This window comes from Antedon bifida, chromosome 3 (genome assembly GCF_963402885.1).
Source record: "Antedon bifida chromosome 3, ecAntBifi1.1, whole genome shotgun sequence".
Taxonomy (NCBI): Eukaryota; Metazoa; Echinodermata; class Crinoidea; order Comatulida; family Antedonidae; genus Antedon; species Antedon bifida.
In genome coordinates this window covers 15,682,692-15,699,535 of record NC_136228.1, presented here as the reverse complement: position 1 = coordinate 15,699,535, position 16,844 = coordinate 15,682,692, and the positions used below count along the sequence as shown (strand labels likewise).

Below are 16,844 nucleotides of genomic sequence, written 5' to 3'. Positions count from 1 at the left end.
ATTTTAAACCCAGAATCTCTATTTAAAAGTTTGATAATAATTCTTCAAAGGTATAAATAAGTCACTAATGAAGTTATAGTATTTATAATTAATGTTAACAAAATGATTTTGTTTTTCTACTGTATTTGCAATTTTAGTTTGAAATCAAATTTAATGAAAGGTATTTTTGTACTAGAATTATTGTGTACATGCTTTCCACTTCGGCAACGTCACTATATTATGCCTTAATATATCAACTGAACGCCCTTGTAGTTTGATTGTTATTCCAGCGAGATGTGATAGAAAATGAAAGATTGTAAGGAATGTAACGATGAAGTCGAAAGATGTGCACAGTGATACTTTTCCTTTCATTTTGTTCTTTTCGACCCACCATAATGATAACAATAATTGTAACTAGAATTTAATTCGTCACCTTGACAAATTATAGGTGATCATTTTTATAATTCTATTGAAATTAATATATTTTAAACATACAAGTACGTTAACATACAATCGGAAAATGTTGATGTATGCCATCCCATTATACGCTTATAGTGCTGAGTTGTGCCTATTTATATGCCATATACATTATGTACAGTATATACTGTATATCTATATACAGTGTAGCATTGGTGAAATTACGGACACACATCATGTTCTAATTTTTTGGCACTGATGACATTATCAAAATAAACTTGTGGATAACAATATCGAAAGATAATGAATTGAGCAATAAAATGTAACAATTGGAAGAAAATTTGGCACGTAGAAGCGCGGTGCGCGCTCTTCAAATTTTGTATAACTTTGACGAAAGAGATGAAAAAACTACTTTTTAACTCCAACTGGCCATATGATAACTTCATAACGGGACTGACGACATTATCAAAATAAACTTGTGGATAACAATATCGAAAGATAATGAATTGAGCAATAAAATATAACAATTGGAAGAAAATTTGGCACGTAGAAGCGTGGTGCGCGCTCTTCAAAATTTGTATAACTTTGACGAAAGAGATGAAAAAACTACTTTTTAACTTCAACTGGCCATATGATAACTTCATAACATTCGATAGGCTTAATTTTTATATGCATTCATATCTACATTTCACCAGCTCTCATAATAAGTTTTAAACATCAAGTTCAACTTTAATTCAGAAGAGCTGTAAGGTATTCAACTATACGTTGTAGGTGAAATTACGTAACCACCGTTATTCAAATTTTAAGACGTGATGACGTCATCGAAATGAAAATATTGGCAACTCATGAGTAACATAATTGGTTGAGGTAGAATATATTAAAAAATTTTTTAAAAATCGAGCCCAGATAAGCGAGTTACGCTCTGTTGAATATGGTGGTCTATGACAAAATGGGAAAAAACCCTATTTTAAAAATTCATGTGGCCAAATGATGACGTCATACCATTTTGTACGTCTAATGGGTATATACATTTATATCTACAACTCATTAACTTCCATAATAAGTTTAAAAAAATGGGGGTCATCTTCCATTCTGAAGAGTTATATTCATTTTCAAAAGGCCTTATTTTTTACCATTTTTAGCAATTTTGTACAATTAATGTGCGCATTTTGTCATTTTTAACATGCTCGTATTGCGTTATTTTAAGTCGGAATGGACTCAAATTGAGTGAATGTACTAAAGAAGATTAGTAGAATGCAATTTGTACAAAAAATTGGTATTTTTTACGCTTTCTATGTACGCATGCAAACATTTTTTAAAACACACAAATGGCCTAATTCATGCTCTAAATTGATCAAAACGTAATTTTGAGTTTTTTAAATTTTTAACGCACGATTTCACGCGAATGACCTTGAAACGCGCAAGTTTTTATTTGCTAATATTTTTACCTTTACCTGAAGTTTACATGTAGTAAATTTCATTAATATGTGATAATGAATTATGGAGATATGATTGATAATGTGATTTCACAAAATGGCGTATAAATGATGTCACGGATGAGTGATCACGCTGAAAAGCTTATTAGGACTAAGTTAAAGTATTTGAAAGACATTGTGAAATTTTGGTAATCATTGACATTTAACTTTTTGAGATATTTGTTACACAAAAAGTGTACAGAAAGAATAAAAAAAAAACTAGACATGAAACTCGTCACTTTGACGAGTTTGGTTATCCGTCGCGCAAGTAGTGAAACATGGACGTTTAACGACGTACCTTTTAACATTAAGGGGATAGGTTGAGGACAAAAGGAAGTGTTCACGTTGGCATTATGACCTACAGGCCGGACAAGCAACTGACAAACAAACCAGAAAATGTAATACAGTAGAAATCACCTAACAACGATGAACGGCTCTGATACGGGAAAAATATTGTTTGCCTCCCTCTGTCCTGTAAAAATAACGTCTTATTTGGCCTGCTACATATAGAAAAAGGTAGGAAATAAACGATTTGGGCTATTCCATTACAGTCGGTATAAACAGTAAAATCTGTTTACATATTACATACAGTGTAGAATAGGTGAAATTACGGGACCCGTTATTTATTGCAATTTTTAACATGTTGACGGTTTTAAAATGAAACGCGAAGGTAGCAATTTCGGAAGGAAATTATCTCAGCAACAACATATTAACGTGTAGAAGAAATTTCAATACATGAAATATTGATGCACGCTCTTTTAAATGTAATGAATTATGACGCAAAAGATGAAAATACGACTTTTTTTATTTAACTGGCCATATGATGACGTCACAACATCCGATTTGCAAAATTTTCACATGATTTCGTATCTACAATCCAATAGCTTCCAGAAAACGTTTTAATCGTGATTATCACATTTTATTCTTACGAGCTATAACAGATTAAAATTTACTGTAAAGATGTAATTAATGCCACACGTAATTTAAATTTTTAGGCATGATGACGTTATAAAAATTAAAATATTTTTAACTCATGCGAAAGATAGTTGATCGACCTAGACAATATCAAAATCGGGGTGAAAATGGAAAACGGATAAGTGGAGATGCGCTCTATTAAATGTGATGAGCTATGACGAAAGATACAAAAATCCTAAATTTTATATTCGCAATGTCCGGTTGGCCATATTAATACATGATCCGATATCTAAAACTCATCAACTTCCAGAATATGTCATCCACAAAAAGTTGACCGTGCAGTTTAGAAATTACGACTGTTTAAAAGAGGCATAATTTTGACGAATTTTTGAACTTTTTCATCAAAAACGCGCACAAATTGTCGAATTCGACATGCTCGTACGACGTAACTTTAGGTCAAAATTGTTTAAAAGTTAGTAAAATTACTAGAAAAGGCTGGAAAAACATAAATCACGTGAAAAAATAAAGTTTTTAATGCTACGTGCGCAGCGCACACGTAAAAATTTGCGCTCGCGTGGGAATTTTTGACATGCTTAAAATGACATGAAACGCGTACAAATTTGATTAGAAATGAATTTTGCGCATTTTGAAATTTTAAATGCGTGTGCACGCATAACTTTGTGTAAAACACGCAATTTTTGTTCAACAGAAAGTTAGCGCATGATATAAATTAAACTTGTGCAAAGTTTCAATTTAAAATGTTATTTGGTTTTTGACCTATGTTAAATACGAGAAAATCGTTAAATCGCGCGTACGTCACTTTGCGCAATTGTAAACATCATGAAAAGCTTCGCTTGACGACGTTACATAAATGCCAAAATGTTAACATAGTTAACAAAATGTTATGTTTGCAAGTTTTAGAGAAAAGCGTTACACAAAAATCATACAGAAAGAATGAAGAGAAATAATAACTAGACATGAAACTCGTCACTTTGACGAGTTAGTTATCCGCACCACAAACGCCACGTGCACGTCATATGTTGGAATATTGCACACAGAAAAAGATTATGGCATTATGACCTGAACTGAAGAATATGATATGTTTTTATTGCTGAATTCTGTTATTTTGTGTCATATCGTATACACAGTATAATCTGTATGCATAGCACATACAGTGTAGAATAGGTGAAATTACAGGACTCGCTATTTATTCCAATTTTTAACATGTTAACTGATTCAAAATGAAACGCAAAGGCAGCAATTTTGGAAGAAAATTATCTCAACAACAAAATATTAACGTGTAGAAGAAATTTGAATACGTAAAATATTGATGCACGCTCTTTTAAATGTAATGAACTATGACGCAAAAGAGGTGCACAATTTCACGTAAATTTCCATATGTTGACCAAGTTATGAAAGAATGACAGATATGCGTGACACAAAATTCTGGGAAAGAAAGAAGAATAACAAAGAAGATAAAAAAAGAAACGTGACAATAACAAGGGTTATTTGCGGATAACCAAAAAAAAAATATTGATCCCATACAATAACAAGGAGTTATCCGCCAAGTGCGGATAACTAAAAAGTTGATGTTGATGATTTCGTACAATCACAAGAGGTTATCAGCAACTTCGTTGCGGATAACCAACTAGACATGTAACTCGTCACTTTGACGAGTTTGGTTATCCGCCGCACAAGTGGTGCAACATGAACGTGTAACGACGTACCTTTTAACATTAAGGGATAGGTTGAGGACAAAAGAAAGTGTTCACGTTGGCATTATGACCTGAACTGAAGAATATGATATTTAGAATAAAATGATCACCTATTGTTATTGTACAAAATCTTTATTAGGTGATCATTTAGAATAAAATAGAAGTCTTTATTATTGTTTTCCTTGTTTTGTGATTGTACGAAATCAACATCTTTTTTAGTTATCCGCATTCAGCGGATAACTCCTTGTAACTGTCCTGTTTCATCATCTTTTTTTAGTTATCCGCTTAGTAGCGGATAACTCCTTGTGATTGTAGTGGATCAATATTTTTTGGTTATCCGCAACTTAGTTGCAGGATAACCCATGTGATTGTAAATATCTTTTTTGGTTATCCGCAACTTAGTTGCAGGATAACCCATGTGATTGTAAATATCTTTTTTTTCATTAGTTATCCGCACTTGGCGGATAACTCCTTGTTATTGTATGGGATCAATATTTTTTTCTGTATTATTCTTCTTTCTTTCTCGCTATTTTTGTGCAGCGCGTTTCTCTAAAATGTGTAAACATAACATTTCATAACTTTGACAACATGTGGACATTTACCTGAAGTTGGTCACCTCCTATTTTTGAAAGACGTCAGAGTTGCGTAACGTGACTTACGCGCAATTTTATGATTTTTTATGATTGATCATAGATTAAAAACTAAAAGTAATTTTTAATTGACACTTTGTGAAAATTTAAGTCATATCAAGAGCAAACTTTCTACGGATTAAAAATGGCATGTTTCACAAGAAGTTACGCGCGCACGCGCATTTAAAATTTCAAAATGCGCAAAATTAATTTCTAATCAAATTTTTATGTGTTTCTTGTCATTTTGAGCATGTCAAAAATTCCCACAGGCGCGCAATTTTTTACGCACGCGGTGCGCACGTAGCGTTAAAAACATATTTTTTTCTCTTGAATTATATTTTTCAAGCCTTTCCTAGTAATTTTGAAAACAATTTAGACCTTTTCCAGTTTAAATAACGCTATACGAACACGTTGAATTAGACAATTCGTGCGCGTTTTTTATGAAAAAGCTTAAAAAACCGTCAAAATAATGTCTTTTTTTAAACAGTCATAGTTTCTAAAGTAAACCGTGAACCGTTTATTTTTATTACAAAATCTAGAAGTTGATGAGTTGTAGATATCGGATTATGCATCGATAAGGCTAAAAAAACATTGTGACGTCATCGTATGGCCACACGAATGTAAAATATAGGATTTTTGTCTCTTTCGTTATTGCTCATCACATTCAATGGAGCGCATCACGCTTATCTGTTTTCCTTTTTCTCCTACATTTATATATTGTGTAGGTCAATCAACTTTCTTTAGCATGAGATAAAAATATTTTAATTTTTATGACGTCATCATGCCTAAAAATTTTAATTACATGGGTCATTAATTTCATCTTTACAGTAAATTTTAATCTGTAATAGCCCGTAAGAATAAAATGTGATAATCACGATTAAAACGTTTTCTGGAAGCTATTGGATTGTAGATACGAAATCATGTGAACGTTTCGCCAATCGGATGTTGTGACGTCATCATATGGCCAGTTGAATAAAAAAAGTCGTATTTTTATATTTTGCGTAATAGTTCATCACATTTAAAAGGGTGCGCATCTATATTTTACGTATTCAAATTTCTTCTACACGTTAATATGTTGTTCCTGAGATAATTTCCTTCTGAAATTGCTATCTAAGTGTTTCATTTTGATACCGTCGCCATGTTAAAAATTGGAATAAATGGCGGGTCTCGTAATTTCACCTATTCTACACTGTATGTAATATGTATACAGATTATACTGTTTGCACTGTATATACTATATGACACAAAATTGACAGAATTCAGCACTAACAGCATATCATATTCTTCAGTTCTTGTCATAATGCCATAATCTTTATCTGTGTGCAATATTCCAACGTATGACGTGCACGTGGCGTTTGCCGTGGTGCGGATAACTAACTTGTCAAAGTGACGAGTTTCATGTCTAGTCTTCTTCTTTGTTATTCTTCTTTCTTTCCCGGATTTTTGTGCGTCGCATATCCCCTATTGCTTGTGAATATATCTTTTGTATAACTTTGTCATTATATGGACATTTACCTGAAGTTGTGCACCTCCATATTTTTAATGACGTTAGAGTCGCGCAGCGTAAGTTACGCGCGATTTTATGAATTTCAATGATTGATCATAGATTATAAACCAAAAGTCATTTTGTTTTGACACTTTGTGAAAATTTAAGTCATATCAAGGGCAAACTTTCTATGGATTAAAAATGACATGTTTCACAAGAAGTTACGCGGGCACGCGCATTTAAAATTTAAAAATGCGCAAAATTAATTTCTAATCAACTTTCTACGCTGATCATGACAATTTAAACATGTCAAAAATTCCCACGCGCGCGAAAAAAATTACGCGTAAGGTGCGCACGGAGCATGAAAATCATGTGTTTTTTTCTTGAATTATGATTTTACAGCCTTTCTTGGTCATTTTAAAAAAGATTTACATCATTTCAAATTGAAATGACGTCATACGAACACGTTGATTTAGACCATTTGCGCGCGTTTTAGTTGCAAAAGTGACAAAATTTTGTCAAAATTAAGCCTATTTTTAATCTATTATAGCTCCTCAGGATCATCCACGACCCCCAATTTTTTTAATTTAATATGTAATTGTAAGCAGATATGTTGTAGATATGAATTCATGCAGAACCTTTACCTCTCGGATGTTATGACGTCATCGTATGGCCACACGAATGTAAAATATAGGATGTTTTACTCTTTCGTTATTGCTCATCATATTAAATAGAGCGCATCTCACTTTTACGTGCCCAAAATTCTTCAAATTTGATTTAATGTAATTATTTAGATAATTATCTTCTAAAATTGTTATCTTTATATGTCAATTTGATGACGTCATCGTGTTAATAATTGGATTTAAAAGATGGGTCTCATAATTTTGTCTATGCTACACTGTATATAACATATACAGTTTATTCTGTAAAATACTGTAATATGATGTATGCTACATAATAGGTACAATTCAGCACTGTAAACATATTTATTTCATGTCATAGGATGGCATAATAATTGTCGAGGTTCATATGGTTAAGTATGTGCATGTTGCGTTTGCGCGGATAACCCGAACTCGTCAAAGTGACGAGTTCAAATCTAGTTTTTCATCATCTTTGTTCTTCTTTCTTTCCCGGATTTTTGTGAGCAGCATATCCCCTATTGCTTGTGAATATATCTTTTGTATAACTTTGTCATTATATGGACATTTACCTGAAGTTGTGCACCTCCATATTTTGAATGACGTCAGAGTTGCGCAACGTGACTTACGCGCGATTTCATGAATTTCAATGATTGTTTATAGGATAAAAAATAAAAGTCATTTTGTATTGAAATTTGATGAATATTTAAGTCATATCAAAGGCAAACTTTCTATGGATTAAAAATGGCATGTTTTACAAGAAGTTACGCGCACACGCGCATTTAAAGTTTCAAAATGCGCAAAATTAATTTCTAATCATATTTCTGCGCTGATCATGACATTTTGAGCATGTCAAAAATTCCAGCGCGTGCGAAAAAATTTACGCGTAAGATGCGCACGGAGCATGAAAATCATGTTTTTTCTCTTGAATTGTCATTGTCCAGCCTTTCCTAGTCATTTTCAAAAAGATTGACATAATTTCAAATTAAAATGACGTCATACAAACACGTTGATTTAGACCATTTGCGCGCGTTTTAGTTTAAAAAGTTATACAATATTGTCAAAATAATGCCTATTTTGAATCTATTATAGCTCTTTAGGATCGAAGGTGACCCCTAATTTTTTTAACTTATTATGCAAGAAGATAAATTGTAGAAATGAATTCATGCAGAATTTTTACCTCTCGGATGTTATGACGTCATCGTATGGCCACACGAATGTAAAATATATGATTTTTGTCTCTTTCGTTATTGCTCATCATATTCAACAGAGCGCATCTCGCTTATACGTATTCCATTTCCCCCGAGATTTTAATATTGTCTACGTCTTTTAAATCCAATTATTAACACGATGATGTCATCAAATTGACATATAAGGAAAACAATTTTAGAAGATAATTATCTAAATAATTACATTAATACAAATTTGAAGAATTTTGAAAACGTAAAAGAAAGATGCGCTCTCGTTTAAACGCAATGAACTTTTACGCAAGGGATGAAAATATGACTTTTTGAATTCAACTGGCCATATGATGACGTCACAACATCTGATTGGCAAAATATTCACATGAATTCGTATCTACAATCCAATAGCTTCCAGAAAACGTTTTAATCATGATTACCACTTTTTATTCTGACGAGCTATAACAGATTGAAATTTACTGTAAAGATGAAAATAGGGGACCCACGTTATTTACATTTTTAAACATGATGACGTCATAAAAATTAAAATATTTTTAACTCATGCGAAAGACAGTTGATTGACCTAGAGAGTTTTAAAATATCTGTGGAAATGGAATACGTATTAGCGAGATGCGCTCTATTTAATGTGATGAGCAATAACAAAAGAGTAAAAAATCCTATATTTTAGATTCGTGTGGCCATACGATGACGTCATAACACCCGAGGGGTAAAGATTCTGCATGAATTCATATCTACAACATATCTGCTTACATATTAAATTAAAAAAATTGGGTGTCATGGATGATCCTGAGGAGCTATAATGGATTCAAAATAGGCATAATTTTGACAATATTTTGTCATTTTTGTAACTAAAACGCGCGCAAATTGTCTAAATCAACGTGTTCGTATGACGTCATTTTAATTTGAAATGATGTCAATCTTTTTTAAAATGATTAGGAAAAACTGTAAAATCATAATTCAAGAGAAAAACACATGATTTTCATGCTCCGTGCGCACCTTACGCGTAATTTTTTTTGCGCGCGTGGGAATTTTTGACATGCTCAAAATGTCATGATCAGCGTAGAAAGTTGATTAGAAATTAATTTTGCCCATTTTGAAATTTTAAATGCGCTTGCGCGCGTAACTTCTTGTGAAACATGCCATTTTTAATCCATAGAAAGTTCGCCCTTGATATGAATTAAATTTTCACCAAGTGTCAATACAAAATGACTTTTGGTTTATAATCTATGATCAATCATTAAAATTCATAAAATCGCACGTAACTTACGCTGCGCGACTCTAACGTCATATAACGAAATTTCTTGCACATCTACAGCTACAGGTCAATCTTATGACAAAGTTATGCAATCTTATGTTGACCATAATTAGAGATACGCTGCGAACAAAATTCCGGGAAAGAAAGAAGAATAACAAAGAAGATGATGAAGATGAAAAAAAAGATATTTACAATCACAAGGGTTATCCGCAACTAAGTTGCGGATAACCAAAAAAAAAAAAGATCCTGACAATAACAAGGGGTTATCCGCCAAGTGCGGATAACCAACTAGACATGAAACTCGTCACTTTGACGAGTTAGTTATCCGCACGACAAACGCCACGTGCACGTCATACGTTAGAATTTTGCACACAGAAAAAGATTATGGCATTATGACCTGATCTGAAGAATATGATATGTTGTTAGTGCTGAATTCTGTCAATTTTGTGTCATATAGTATATACAGTATAAACAGTATAATCTGTATACATATTACATACAGTGTAGAATAGGTGAAATTACGGGACCCGCCATTTATTCCATTTTTTAACATGGCGACGGTATCAAAATGAAACACTAAAATAATAATTTCGGAAGGATATTATCTCAGCAACAACATATTACCGTGTAGAAGAAATTTGGATACGTAAAATATAGATGCGCGCTCTTTTAAATGTGATGAACTATGACGCAAAATATGAAAATACGACTTTTTTTATTCAACTGGCCATATGATGACGTCACTACATCTGATTGACAAAATGTTCACATAAGTTCGCATCTACAATCCAATAGCTTCCAGAAAACGTTTTAATCGTGATTATCACATTTTATTCTTACGAGCTATAACAGATTAAAATTTACTGTAAAGATAAAATTAATGACCCACGTAATTTAAATTTTTAGGCATGATGACGTTATAAAAATTAAAATATTTTTAACTCATGCGAAAGATAGTTGATTGACCTAGATAATATTAAAATCTCGGAGAAAATGGAAGACGGATAAGCGTGATGCGCTTTATTGAATGTGATGAGCAATAACGAAAGAGACAAAAATCCTATTTTTTACATTTGTGTGGCCATACGATGACGTCACAACATCCGTAAGGAAAAAATTCTGCATGAATTCATATCTACAACATATCTGCTTACATATTAAGTTAAAAAACTCGGGGGTAACGGTTGATCCTGAGGAGCTATAATAGATTCAAAATAGGCATAATTTTGACAATATTTTGTAACTTTTGCAACTAAAACGCATGCAAATGGTCTAAATCAACGTGTACGTATGACGTCATTTTAATTTGAAATGATGTCAATCTTTTTAAAAATGACTAGGAAAGGCTGGAAAATCACAATTTAATAGAAAAAACATGATTTTCATGCTGCGTGCGCACTGCACGCGTAAAATTGTTCGCGCGCGCGGGAAATTTTGACATGCGCAAAATGTCATGAATGGCGTAAAAAGTTGATTAGAAATTAATTTTGCGCATTTTAAAATTTTAAATGCGCGTGCGCGCGTAACTTCTTGTAAAACACGCCATTTTTAGTTAACTAAAAGTTTGCCCTTGATATGACTTAAATTTTCATAAAGGGTAAAAAAAAAATTACGCTTGGTTTTTAAGCTATGATCAATCATTAAAAATCATAAAATCGCGCGTAAGTCACGTTGCGCAACTCTGACGTCATTCAAAATAGGAGGTGCACAACTTCACGTAAATGCCCACATGTTGTCAAAGTTTTATAACTTTTTAAACTAAAACGCGCGCAAATGGTCTAAATCAACGTGTTTGTATGACGTCATTTTAATTTGAAATTATGTCAATCTTTTTGAAAATGACTAGGAAAGGCTGGAAAATCACAATTCAAGAGAAAAAACATGATTTTCATGCTCCACGCGCATGTTACGCGTAAACATTTTTGCGCGCGCGGGAATTTTTGACATGCTCAAAATGTCATGATCAGCGCAGAAAATTGATTAGAAATTAATTTTGCGTATTTTGAAACTTTAAATGCGCGTGCACGCGTAACTTCTTGTAAAACATGCCATTTTTAATCCATAGAAAGTTTGCCCTTGATATGACTTAAATATTCACCAAATGTCAATACAAAATGACTTTTATTTTTTATCCTATGATCAATCATGGAAATTCATAAAATCGCGCGTAAGTCACGTTGCGCAACTCTGACGTCATTCAAAATATGGAGGTGCACAACTTCAGGTAAATGTCCATATAATGACAAAGTTATACACTAGATTTGAACTCGTCACTTTGACGAGTTCGGGTTATCCGCGCAAACGCAACATGCACATACTTAACCATATGAACCTCGACAATTATTATGCCATCCTATGACATGAAATAAATATGTTTACAGTGCTGAATTGTACCTATTATGTAGCATACATCATATTACAGTATTTTACAGAATAAACTGTATATGTTATATACAGTGTAGCATAGACAAAATTATGAGACCCATCTTTTAAATCCAATTATTAACACGATGACGTCATCAAATTGACATATAAAGATAACAATTTTAGAAGATAATTATCTAAATAATTACATTAAATCAAATTTGAAGAATTTTGGGCACGTAAAAGTGAGATGCGCTCTATTTAATATGATGAGCAATAACGAAAGAGTAAAACATCCTATATTTTACATTCGTGTGGCCACACGATGACGTCATAACATCCGAGCGGTAAAGGTTCTGCATGAATTCATATCTACAACATATCTGCTTACATATTAAATTAAAAAAATTGGGGGTCGTGGATGATCCTGAGGAGCTATAATAGATTAAAAATAGGCTTAATTTTGACAATATGTTGTCACTTTTGCAACTAAAACGCGCGCAAATTGTCTAAATCAACGTGTTCGTATGACGTCATTTTAATTTGAAATGATGTAAATCTTTTTTAAAATGACTAAGAAAGGCTGTAAAATCATAATTCAAGAAAAAAACACATGATTTTCATGCTCCGTGCTCATCTTACGCGTAATTTTTTTCGCGCGCGTGGGAATTTTTGACATGTTTAAATTGTCATGATCAGCGTAGAAAGTTGATTAGAATTTTGCGCATTTTTAAATTTTAAATGCGCGTGCGCGCGTAACTTCTTGTGAAACATGTCATTTTTAATCCATAGAAAGTTTGCCCTTGATATGACTTAAATTTTCACTAAGTGTCAAAACAAAATGACTTTTGGTTTATAATCTATGATCTATCATTGAAATTCATAAAATCGCGCGTAACTTACGCTGCGCGACTCTAACGTCATTAAAAATATGGAGGTGCACAACTTCAGGTAAATGTCCATATAATGACAAAGTTATACAAAAGATATATTCACAAGCAATAGGGGATATGCGACGCACAAAAATCCGGGAAAGAAAGAAGAATAACAAAGAAGATGAAGATGAAAAAAAAGATATTTACAATCACATGGGTTATCCGCAACTAAGTTGCGGATAACCAAAAAAAGTAACAGGACGATTACAAGGAGTTATCCGCTACTAAGCGGATAACTAATAATACAGAAAAAAAAAAATATTGATCCACTACAATCACAAGGAGTTATCCGCTACTAAGCGGATAACTAAAAAATATTGATCCACTACAATAACAAGGAGTTATCCGCTACTAAGCGGATAACTAACTAGACATGAAACTCGTCACTTTGACGAGTTAGTTATCCGCACGACAAACGCCACATGCACGCCATACGTTGGAATTTTGCACACAGAAAAAGATTATGACATTATGACCTGATCTGAAGAATATGATATGTTGTTAGTGCTGAATTCTGTCAATTTTGTGTCATATAGTATATACAGTATAAACAGTATAATCTGTATACATATTACATACAGTGTAGAATAGGTGAAATTACGGGACCCGCCATTTATTCCATTTTTTAACATGGCGACGGTATCACAATGAAACACTAAAATAATAATTTCGGAAGGATATTATCTCAGCAACAACATATTAGCGTGTAGAAGAAATTTGGATACGTAAAATATAGATGCGCGCTCTTTTAAATGTGATGAACTATGACGCAAAATATGAAAATACGACTTTTTTTATTCAACTGGCCATATGATGACGTCACTACATCTGATTGGCAAAATGTTTAAATGAATAATATAGAAAAAAAATAATGATCCACTACAATAACAAGGAGTTATCCGCTACTAAGCGGATAACTAACAAAGAAGATGAAAAAAAAAGATATTTACAATCACATGGGTTATCCTGCAACTAAGTTGCGGATAACCAAAAAAAAATATTGATCCACTACAATCACAAGAAGTTATCCGCTACTAAGCGGATAACTAAAAAAAAGATGATGAAACAGGACAGTTACAAGGAGTTATCCGCTGAATGCGGATAACTAAAAACATAGAAATTAATCCAGGACAGTTACAAGGAGTTATCCACTCAATGCGGATAACTAAAAAAGATGATGATGATAATGATGATGATTTCGTACAATCACAAGAGGTTATCCTGCAACTTCGTTGCGGATAACCAAATAAAAAAAAAAATAATAAAGATTTCATACAATAATAATAGGTGATCATTTTATTCTAAATGATAATAATTGAGTATTGACTAACCTACGAAACAATGCCTAGACAGACTGGCTATTGTTGTTAGGTTGCTGATGGATGAAGTTTATGTTGTTCACTTGTTTGTGCGTGCCGTGCCATCATACATTCAAATGCAGTGTGTATGGGCACGCGGTACAATATTTGTCACTATTTTTATTGTGCTACCTGGTTGGTAAAAAAATACTGAATAAGCACCCGTCGCACCCCCTCCCCCTCTGCGTACGGCCCTGCAAAGATAACTTCATCTTAAAAGTTTGCACCAGTGTAGTGATATACTGTAGGCCTATGTAGATTTTTTTTCAAATAGTTTCTCATCTTTACCATTTCACATTATTTGCATTATTGCCTCGTAATTTTGTTTTTTTATTTTTTCTATCATAATATTCATAATTTACTACTACCTATTATTACTTTTGTAATTATTTATTTAGCTTTGATATTTTGTCTATATACAGAATCATCTGAAGATTCTCGGACAAAACCAACATCTAGGGAAATGCCAGACTTACAAACAAAGTTCAACGACCTCAAATATGATCTTGGCAAACACTATGATGGGGAAAGATACCTTTGGCTAAGATGTTGCTTATTTGATGTTATTCCTAGAGGAGACCTCACACATACTGATTTCATAGCAACTGATCTGTTCAATATACTCCATGACAACGGTAAAATCAAACCTAATGACGTCACCATCCTTTTTGAGGTTGCTGAATTATCAGGTTTGCAGCTTGCTGTAGATCTGGTAAAGCAGTATATGAAAGATAACAACGTCAAAGGTACTGGTGATAAGTTATCCTCTTACCGGAAGCGATTGTTTACGGCATTGAACGAAGTAGGACAAGAGGAGTTACAAGATGTCATTACTTATTATAGACTGCAAAGATTTGGTTTTCAAAACATGTGGGACGTAGTGTTTTACTTGGAAAGTGGATTACAGCTTGACGATGAACCATCAAAATTAAATACGTTTGCAGCATGTATTGGAATGAGAGCAAGAAATATTTTAGGTAAGTATTTAATTTAATAATAAAACAATGCGCCAACCAGTGGACTGTGATACTAGATCTTGAACAGAGAGGCATCCTAAGGGAAGATAAATTGCAATCATTTATCGAACATTTAAAGGAAAATAAGATGACTGTTGCTGCTGCTAACAAGTTAGAAGGTTAAGTTAATTCTCAGTATTATGTACTAAATAACTGATATAAGTTTGTCTGTGTAGTATATGTATAGATCATGAAATGGTTTAATTTCTACTTTTTTAAATTAAACTCGATATTATAATTAAAATAAGAGGAGAAAACAGCTTTTTTCAGCACTCAATATTTATTACTATGACACACTTTTACAGTATTCTCATCTCTTGTCCATGGTATACTTACCAATTTTTTGGGTCTGAAATGCTTTGTGTTCCTCTATACTTATTTGTCCAGTTTTTGTGTTATTATTTGTATACAATGTTACTATTACTGTATTCATTACAATAGCATTTTAATTAATACTTTTTTCTTGTTGATTGGAGTCTATAGTTAACATTTTAAATTCTTTTTTTTTAATCTCATAATGTAATTTTATTTATTATATAATAATGTAGTATTTATATAGTTTGTAGATTTATTTTGCATGCTATTGTTCATTTTTGCTTGATTGTTGAACTTAATTTACTCAAAGCTATTTTAAAATCTTATTATATTTTTAGATAATTTTCCAACATTCCAATATCCCAATATTGCTGCTCGTGATTTTCAAGACGCATACAATGAAGCCTTGAAAGATGGATCAGTTCTAGTCAATCTTGGAATGCTTAAAGTAATTGGACAGGAAGGAGTGGGTAAAACATGCCTCATTAATGCCTTACTTGGAAAAGAGTAAGTAGTAATAGGACAGTGAAATTGACATTACAAAATAATTGTGAGCAAACTAAGAATTGCAAACCAGCCAACTTTTATTGATTGGTTTTTGATAAACTACTACTTTCTAAATATTGCAGTAATAGATCTAACAATAGTTAAATAAAAACTTTTAGAAATATATAAATCAGTTACTACCTAATCATAACACCATCAAATTTTCTATAGATTATAGAATTTAATTTTAATCTTATATTCTAGGAAAAAAAATCATACGAATTGTTGGATAACTTGACTTCCTAAATGTATAATTTGCTTCCAATATTCTTAAAGTCATGTAAGGCACAATTGGCTAATGTTTTATGTACATTCTTTAATTTAACTGTACAAAAAGGTATTTTACCAAAACAATTGAAGGATGCAAATGTTGTACCTATTTTCAAAAGAAATGGAAAACCCAAAGACGAAATGAAAAGCTATCGTCCAGTGTCTTTAACTCCCATAATTTGTAAGATTATTGAGAAATTGCTTTGCTATCATTTAAGGGAATATCTAGAATATAATAATATCCTTTCAGAAAATCAGTTTGGGTTTAGACAAATGTATAGTACTGAACTTTTACTTTCAAAGGTTTTTCATTCATGGGCACAGAGCTC

The 16,844-nt window shown here is 32.5% G+C and overlaps 1 long non-coding RNA gene across 1 annotated transcript; it reads left to right on the top strand.

The window, feature by feature from the left end:
- Window positions 1–4,323: 4,323 nt before the first annotated feature.
- Window positions 4,324–14,276, top strand: LOC144837962 (uncharacterized). Its single transcript, XR_013611592.1, has 2 exons — window positions 4,324–4,404; window positions 14,226–14,276. It is a non-coding gene; the product is annotated as an uncharacterized LOC144837962 (long non-coding RNA).
- Window positions 14,277–16,844: the final 2,568 nt, after the last annotated feature.